This window comes from Euphorbia lathyris, chromosome 1 (assembly GCF_963576675.1).
Source record: "Euphorbia lathyris chromosome 1, ddEupLath1.1, whole genome shotgun sequence".
NCBI classification, from domain to species: domain Eukaryota; kingdom Viridiplantae; phylum Streptophyta; class Magnoliopsida; order Malpighiales; family Euphorbiaceae; genus Euphorbia; species Euphorbia lathyris.
Genome location: NC_088910.1, coordinates 88,630,414 through 88,638,886, shown reverse-complemented (window position 1 = coordinate 88,638,886; position 8,473 = coordinate 88,630,414). Strand labels below are relative to the sequence as shown.

The 8,473-nt window shown below is 35.1% G+C and overlaps 1 long non-coding RNA gene across 2 annotated transcripts; it reads right to left on the bottom strand.

Annotated features, from left to right (window-relative positions):
- Positions 1–5,302: 5,302 nt before the first annotated feature.
- On the bottom strand, positions 5,303–7,874 carry LOC136205758 (uncharacterized). Of its 2 annotated transcripts, none has more exons than XR_010676066.1 (6): positions 7,593–7,874; positions 7,432–7,508; positions 6,862–7,193; positions 6,487–6,781; positions 5,624–5,700; positions 5,303–5,546 (listed from the first exon to the last, which is right to left on the bottom strand). It is a non-coding gene; the product is annotated as an uncharacterized lncRNA (long non-coding RNA). The 2 variants fall into 2 exon arrangements; XR_010676070.1 differs by having other exon boundaries at positions 7,432–7,501.
- Between the last annotated feature and the right edge of the window lie 599 nt (positions 7,875–8,473).

Genomic DNA, 8,473 nt, shown 5'->3' with positions numbered 1-8,473 from the left:
TAAAAATCCACTCTCTCCTAACCAAGCAACACCTAAATGACCTCAAAACAAGAATTATCAAGAATTAAAATTCCTTAAAATATCATTAACTCTTTGAATTTTTTATTTTGAGGCCGTCAATAATCATTTTGAGGCATTGAGTGGCCACCGGCATTAAAAAGTATAAAGTTCAATAGTCATACCGTTAAGAATTGAAGTTTAATAGTCACAACATTAAAATGAGTAAAAATTCAATGACTAGGGATATAATTTACCCGCTTTTCTTTTGCATTCTAGGTTTTCTGTTTTTTTCTTTCATGATATTAATCAATGGGACAAGAGTAAAAAGAAGATAATTGTCAAATTTAATCTTACCGTTGAGGAAGCACAAATTTTTCTCTAATATACAAAATGATATAAATTTACTATTAATGAAAATTTTGAACAGACTGATTTGGTTATCATCGAATCTCAAAAAAGTTTGTCGATAAACTGAAATGGTTTCGTACATTTTTCATTAGTTTATAATTATATTAGCAACACAATAAACATTTTAGATACTTTGATAAGAAAAATTTAAAATGGGTTGGCATGTGACTACTAGAGAAAATCAACAGAAATATTCACATGGATCTTAATGACCAAGTAAATTTGATCATTCACCGATAGATCTAGGCTTATTAAATCTAAGCTGCATGATGCTTTGAATCTCCATCTTAGAATTCTAATAAACCTAGATCTAATGGTGAATGACCAAATAGTGCATGGTCATTAAGGTCCATGTGATCAAAACCGGAAAATCAAATATGTTTCTCACCTGAAGAACATTGTGATTCAGATTGGATTCAGAAGAAAAAAAAAAACTCATTACTCAATGAAAGTCTAAGTCTGTTACTTTTACATCAAGTTAACCATTCTTCCAAATGGCATAAAAGATTTTTATTGAAAATTCAACATATATATAAGCAATCCGATAAGCCAATCCATTACTACTTTATTTTTACTTTCCAACACTACACTCTTACTAACTTTGATATCAGAGTCTATACATGAGCCTCATTAATCATATGTTTGGATTAATGAGCGTGAAACTAATATGTGGCTTTTAATCCCTTGAATATTGTTCGAAACCATGGATGACAATACTCTTAAAGCTTTAGAACATGTACATGTCACCTTGGGACTACTAAATCCCATTTTTGATCGTTCAAATCTTTGCTTTGGCGAGAGAAGGAATCAAAAGAGCCTCAAATGTTAATAGAGGCTCGAGAACTCCACAAATTGATTTTCCTTCCTCGAACAAAGTTGAAACAACAAAGAAAGACACTTTAGAACCACACAATGATGAAGACTTTACAAAAGCTTCAGGAATATCAAGAACATATATTCGAGGCGCAAATACAAATGCAATAGGAACAAAGTAAACTTCAGAGTTCTCTAATTAAAGACAAACTGATGTCGATTGCTGATGCAGAGAAAACATCAACACAAAAATCATGAAGCAACATTTGTAGTGCAGCTAATGGAAATGTTCGTGGAAAGGAATCCCATCTTGGCCTTCCACCGCAAGTGGATAAGTGCTAGTTTGATCTATAGTTCTGGAGGTCCCAGCAAGTGTATCTTCTCCAGCCACCCTGTAAGGTCCAGCTTCAAAATTTCCCTTACAGGATCGACGAATTCCGCCATAATGTTCCTTTCGACTTTCTATGGAGGACCATTCTCAGCTTTAACCTCCTACTGGTCAGCCTCCTCCAAGGCATGAAAACGAGCTAGCATGATTTTACGAGCAGACATGTTAGCAGAAGTACCTATATCCAAAATCGGAAAGGAAAATGATGTCAAAAATCTAATCACCTTCATTGAGCCTTCAGTAGCCTTTAATATCTTTTTAGATAATCTTCCCTTCCAATTAAGAAGCACTAAAGGTGGGTTCGACCGAACCATATCCAACATGAGAAGGTAAGGCCATTGAATAGAGTATTCAGACAAAAACTCCAAACTAGCTTCCTCTTCTTCGAATAGATTTTGCTTTGGCTCCCTAGTGGTTAAATTGCATGGATCTTTGTTCCACTTGGTTTGAAAGGGAAAATTGTCAGAATAAACACTTTAGGGAAGGAAATGATTACCTAATCTTTTATGCTTTTCATCTTCCCAGATAGGAATGCTCTTCGACGACTACTCATTTTCTAGTAGGTCATATCATCAGTCGTCCTTTTCAAAGGTTTCCAACACGGCCGAAATAGAGGACAATTAAACTAAAGTTCAAATCCTCACAAGCCTTCATAAAAGCAAGAAACTCTAACCAAACATCAAGAGAGATTTGATAGGGGCAAAGATTAAATTCTTCCAGGACATTCACCATTCCATCAAATGAGGAAAGCACAGAACCCATTTCAATAGCTAGAGAAAAACTCCCAAATATCTATAGGGAGGGTCAAATGCCATTTGCTCTTCAGTTGGGAGACGAGCATCCATCTTATTCAACTCAGGGAAGGAATCAACGATCTTTATAAGATCATAAACTAAAAGGTTCACTTGCTTTTAGGAACCAACTTTCTCAGATGACTGTGTTGGTCCCTTATAACGTAACAAGTTAGTTCCAAGGGGGGGGGATAGGAACTACTTTAAATTTTAATACGTTAAGGCTGACTTCTTTTTCTTTGAAAAAGGATTACACAACGCGCTGAGTAAATTAAGACACTAGCTTAGTCAACTGGTGACTAAGTCAGCTTCTTTCTTTGAGTCAGGAGATAACTTAAGTCTATTCCTGAACTCAGATACTCAATTCAACACAACTCAGCGTGACCTCTTTACTTGGTCAGTTTTGTTTAAGCAAGCAATATATATATTCAGGAGTTTAAGGTTAGAAAGATGTTACTCAGCAGATTTATCCAGGTTCGGCCTCCAAGCCTACTTCCTGTCCCCGGAACACGTTCCGAGCTTTCGAATTCTCTACTGAGCTCTTTAACGGTAGAGCATCAAACCTTTTACAACTTAGAAGCTGAGTATAACAATAGTACCTTCCTCTATACCTCTACCCACTCCTAATCTCTCGCTGAGTACTATAACCGAGTACTCAGCATCTCCTTTCTAATCTCTAGAAATGATAAAGATTTGTCCTAAACAACAATTGCTAAGACACGTTAGATGATTGAATAATCACTCTAGACTTTTACATGAAAGATATATAATTTGGTGTAAGAATTTGCTTTGCTTTTCTTCACAGAACTTTGAGTAGAATTTTGGTCAGCGTAATGGCTTGATAATATTCTGTGTGTTAAAATGAAGCAACTGAAGGGCGCTATTTATAGAGACGTCTGAGACATCAGTCATTTCGAATTTCGAAATAACCGTTGGAGGGAAACGGCTTCCTGTCGTTGTCACTCAGTTTTGCTCAGAGCTCTCGGCCAATCAGATTTGAGTATCTTCTGTCCTCGGTCAGTGTTCAGCAGCTTTTAGTCAGCTCGGCAGAATGTCTCTCCATTTATGGTAAGGTTAACTAGACAGCATCCTGTGTCTTCTGAACTTTACCCAAAGTGGAAACACTTTGTCTGGAAGTTGTTCTTGCTCAGCTGCTGTCTTGTACTCTTTGTCGATTCAACTCAGCAGCTTCACTCCGAAGTTGTTCAATGAAGGTCTTCTAGATCCTTCTCATGCTGAGTTGTGTTTTGATCATAACGACAGCGTTTTGCACACGCGGGCCGAGTTGTCTTGATCTGTTTGACTTGGGCTTTGACTTCCGTATTGGGCTTTAAGTCTTTTAGTCTTTATGTCTTATAAACAATTTAACTCAACATTGAACAAACACATTAGTTAAATAAATCAAAGCATTTAAACTTAGTGTGTTTAGAATATATTTAATTTTACTTGGATAATTTTGTCAAATCAAAATCATGTGGAAAGGTGTTTCAACAAACTCCCCCATTTTGATGTTGGCAAAACTATTCAGTGAGGAACTCAGTGTTGAGCTCCCCCATGATAGTTGACCTATTATTACTTAGCAAACTCCCCCGTCAGGGTTGAGCTACTGACTTAGTTTTAACTCTAAACATTCTAAGGTTTAATCGAGTAGGTCTAAGGTCAGTTTTCAGATATAGGTCAGCTCATGGAACATATTCTATTTTACCCAGTATTAAGCGGAATGTCAGTTTTCAGATATAAGTCAGCTCATGGAACATATTCTATTTTACCCAGTATTAAGCGGAAGGTTTATCATTCAGAGAGCGCTGAGTAATTGTTTTGTTCAATGGGTCTTATTAGACAGTGTTTTATAAGCATACAGGACAATGTCAAAAATTTGATCAGCATGGGATACAATCAACAAGTATTATAGACAGTAAACACAGTTGATGTAATTGAAGATACATAATAACATAATACTCAGCATCATATGAAATAACTCAAGTTAGGATAAAAGATGCAAGTATTGTATTAAAGTAAAGTAGTCAGCATACATATCAAAAGATGAGCATAAAAGAACATAGAGACTACAGACTAAGTTAAACAAAAACTGAGTTAGCCTATTTCTACTTCTTTTTCTTTTGCTTAGACTGACTGCTTCTAGGAGCCTCCTGCTGAGTTCTAGCTTGTTCTTTCTCCCCCGTTTTGTCAGCATCGGGAGGAGCAGGAATTCTAAAAGAGTCGGTTAAGACTGCGGCGGTCAGTACGCCGGATAGCTCCTTAAGTTTATCGGCACTTTCATTGATGCCGTCAAAAACAATAATGCCTTCATCCAAGACATCTTTAGGTATACCTAGTTCAGCGGCGCTGGCTTGAGACTTACCTACCCAAGTAATTGTATCTGACAGCGCAGCAAACGCTTGATGAAACGTTTTCAGCAGAGCTGAGTCATAGTATTGGCGCTGGATATTATTATGACGCACATGTGTGAAGGTCCTTTGGGTAGTGATCAGAATCTCATTCTGCTTCATCTGGTCAGTGTCCATCTCCTGTTTATTTAATTTAAGTTCAGCAGACGAACTCACTACAAGAAAATAACTGTTTACTGACGGAAATTTCCGTCAGTAAACATCAAAATTCCGTCAATAAAGCATGTTACTGACGGAAATCTCACGGAATGAAAACCGTCAAATAAACACACGTTAGTAAATACGTTCTGACGGAATATTGACGGAATAATGTTCTGACGGAACATTGACGGAAATATTCCGTCAGTACATTCTGACGTTTCATTTGACACTTGAACCGTCAGAATGTTCTGACGTTTCATTTGACATTAAAAACCGTCAAAATTGTTGTCGTTATGTTACACGGAAATATTTTCGTCAGGATAGATTTTAAAATATATAATAATATATTAGCATTGTTTTTATAATTATAAATTCATTAATTAAAAAATGATATTATTTGTTAAATATCAACATTTGGATTGAAGGGAGCTAATTATCTACAAAGACTTTCTACACATCATAGTTAACATTCTCCAGTTAATTGTAAATAAAAAAAGAAAACCAAAATAACCACAAAATAGGAAATATGAACATAGGTAACAGATGAAGTATGGAATAGATGTGGCTGTTTTTCCGTTAAGAGCATGACTCCACTACCTGTTATCAACAATTTTACATAGAATGAAAAAATCAATTTGGCCATCTAAAATAAAAAGTAAGAAAAAGTAACTTACGAAATCAGGGTCGGTATGGAACATAGAAGATGTGTACACATTGATTAGTCTTTCTCCTTGAATTTCTCTATCAGACCCTGAAAAACATTTAATTTGAAATTGAAGAATAATATCACTAGATTAGTGTTTTGCAAGCTTGAAACTATCACTAGATTAATTGATAACCATAATGTCATTCTTTCTCATGTGCACTAGCTATGGGATTGAGAGCTTACAAGCAGCAAAAATATGCGCTTCTGAAAAGTCAGAAGAAAGCATATAACAATCGTCTAATATGAACAATCATTCCCTAATGTGCCTTAAAAAATCCCAAGTTTCTTCTCTGTATAGGACATCATTTACAAACAGAACTTGCAAAATTTTAGCCAGATTCTATATGATTAGATGTACAAGCCTAGTTAATTTCATCCAAAAAGATAACAAAAGCAAAGTTGACCTTATTGATATATGATAAGACATCAACTGAGCTAATTATGAACACCAATTTATCACTGAAAATTAATATATTATTATTTCATCAGTTCTTGATCATGCTATAGCTAATTATGTTGATGTATTATTACACTAACTATTCTTAATTGAGCCAACTTGAATAAATTTTGATGACTTACAAAAAGTTGCATCACTAAAGTGCATGGTAAACAATTGAGATGAGAAGCTTACAACAGTTACAAAACTAAAAATAGAACTTCGCATGAAATTTGATAATATAATTAATCCATAGCAATTTCAACATCTTTCCTCATGATTACCACGCTATATAGGTCATATAATCCTAAAAATTTGATTACTAATGAATCTTATTGATTCACAATTATCAGCTAAAGCTCTAAAATTTCACACTAATAGAGAGCAATAATTACCACATTGTTATGGTCTGAGCAAGCCTCCCCTTCTTCAAGCTCAGAGTCGTCCATCTCTCTCCCACCTCCAAAACCTAACGTTGGATCCTTTCTCGCATCTCTCCTCCTCAAAGAAATCACGAAACAAAAACAATAATAGATTCAGCCACATCAGCAAATTCCATTTAAATAGCTTGTAAAGTCGGTGTTAGAATGAACCAAAAAAAAGAGGAGAAATACTTATCTTCTCATCTCCTACATCATTTCCTCCTTGCTTTCCCACTTCTAAAAAATGCTTCTCTTTATTCATGTCGTACTAAAGGGTTGTGGTGATAACGGTAGCATTAAAGTATGATTTCAAAATAAAATTAAAATAAGACAGAAATGAATCCTTACCCAACAAAAAAAACACTGCATATCCACTCATGTGATAACTCTGCATTTTTGTTTCATTGTTCTGCAGAATGACTTCCATAAATGCTCTATATGTTCCATTAACTACTGGGGTTTCCATTTTCAGTGGTCCAATAAGTGGCTTAGTAGAGAAATCAAGCCTTATTGGAGTGGAAGGGTTCACAAATGATATTCCACTTAGAGTTCTCCGTTTCTTCCCATCAGTTGTCACTGGTGCCTTATTTTAAAGCACATAAACTTCAGTGACCTTGATCAAGCTATATCTAAACGAACCATGAGGATTAGGACGTGGATCACTTGCAGAAACATTCCATCTACAGAGTTTGACGATAAAAAAATCCCAAATGAGGAATACAAAATGAAAATAATCTAATGAGGATTAGGACATGGACCGCTTGTTTTCTTATTACAATCCTTTTATTTTGAGCCATTTACATCCTACAAATCCAATTCCAGTCATTTATTTCATGTATCATTTACATACAATCTCTACTTCTATTCCTATTTAACTCAGAAAAAATCTAAACATATGCACACACACAATAAACTTACTTTTCCTGTTTTGCCCTTCCAAATCCGTCAGCCCTCAACCTTTCCAGACCTTTCCTCGCATTTTCGATCACTGGAATCTTAAGCAAAAAATCTCAGATTAGTTAAAGAAAAACACAAAACATAAAAAAATGGAAGAACATGAGTAAGGAAGAAGATCAGACCTTTGTCCAGATCTGTCCGATTTCTAACGTTTGAAACCGCAAACCACTATTCAGAGGGAATCATCGCCATCGAGCAGAAAACGGCTACCGCATGAGTCGAAATTTTGGGCCAAAGAAAATCAAGGAAGAAGAGGAAAGAGGACCGGACTGGAGTCATAAAGAGGACCAGAGCAAAAACGTCGGCGAGAGAGAGAGAGAGGCATGGAACCACCGGAAGCCATGGAAGCTCCGATTTTCGATCTTGAGAGAAAGGGAAGAGAGATGAAGGGGGTGGCGGCATATAATGAGTCTCCAGCCCTAATACCCCGATTTATGCTCCATTTTTATCTTTGTTCCGAAACTACCCCCATGAATCACATATCACTCCTTCTCATCTTATTAACTTCTTAATTCTGCACCCCATTATATTAATTAGTTCGATTAAACCCCTCCACATCACAACTACCTCCTTTAATTCATTTAAATTCTAAATTGAACCCAAATTATTTTTATTTATTTTAATTAGATCCCTTGCATTATAAATAATTTAGTTCTATGTTTTTATTCTATAAAATTTACATACATAAAATCCATTAATTTGCAAAAATAACAAGAATATAAACGTCTCGTGTATATGTGATGTATACAATTCTAAAAACCAAAATAAATCGATTCGGAAGAACTATCGTGAATTTTAAATTCGATAAAGTATGAATTACGTGTATGTTATACACACAGTTCCAAAATCAAAAGAAAATCAATTTGAGACATTATCCCGAATCAACTAACCAAATTAACTAAAATACAAAATAATCAAATCTAGATGTAATTTCTAGTCCATAAAAATCAAATTTAATTTAAATTGACATGAAAAATATCATTTAAAAATTTGATAATATAAG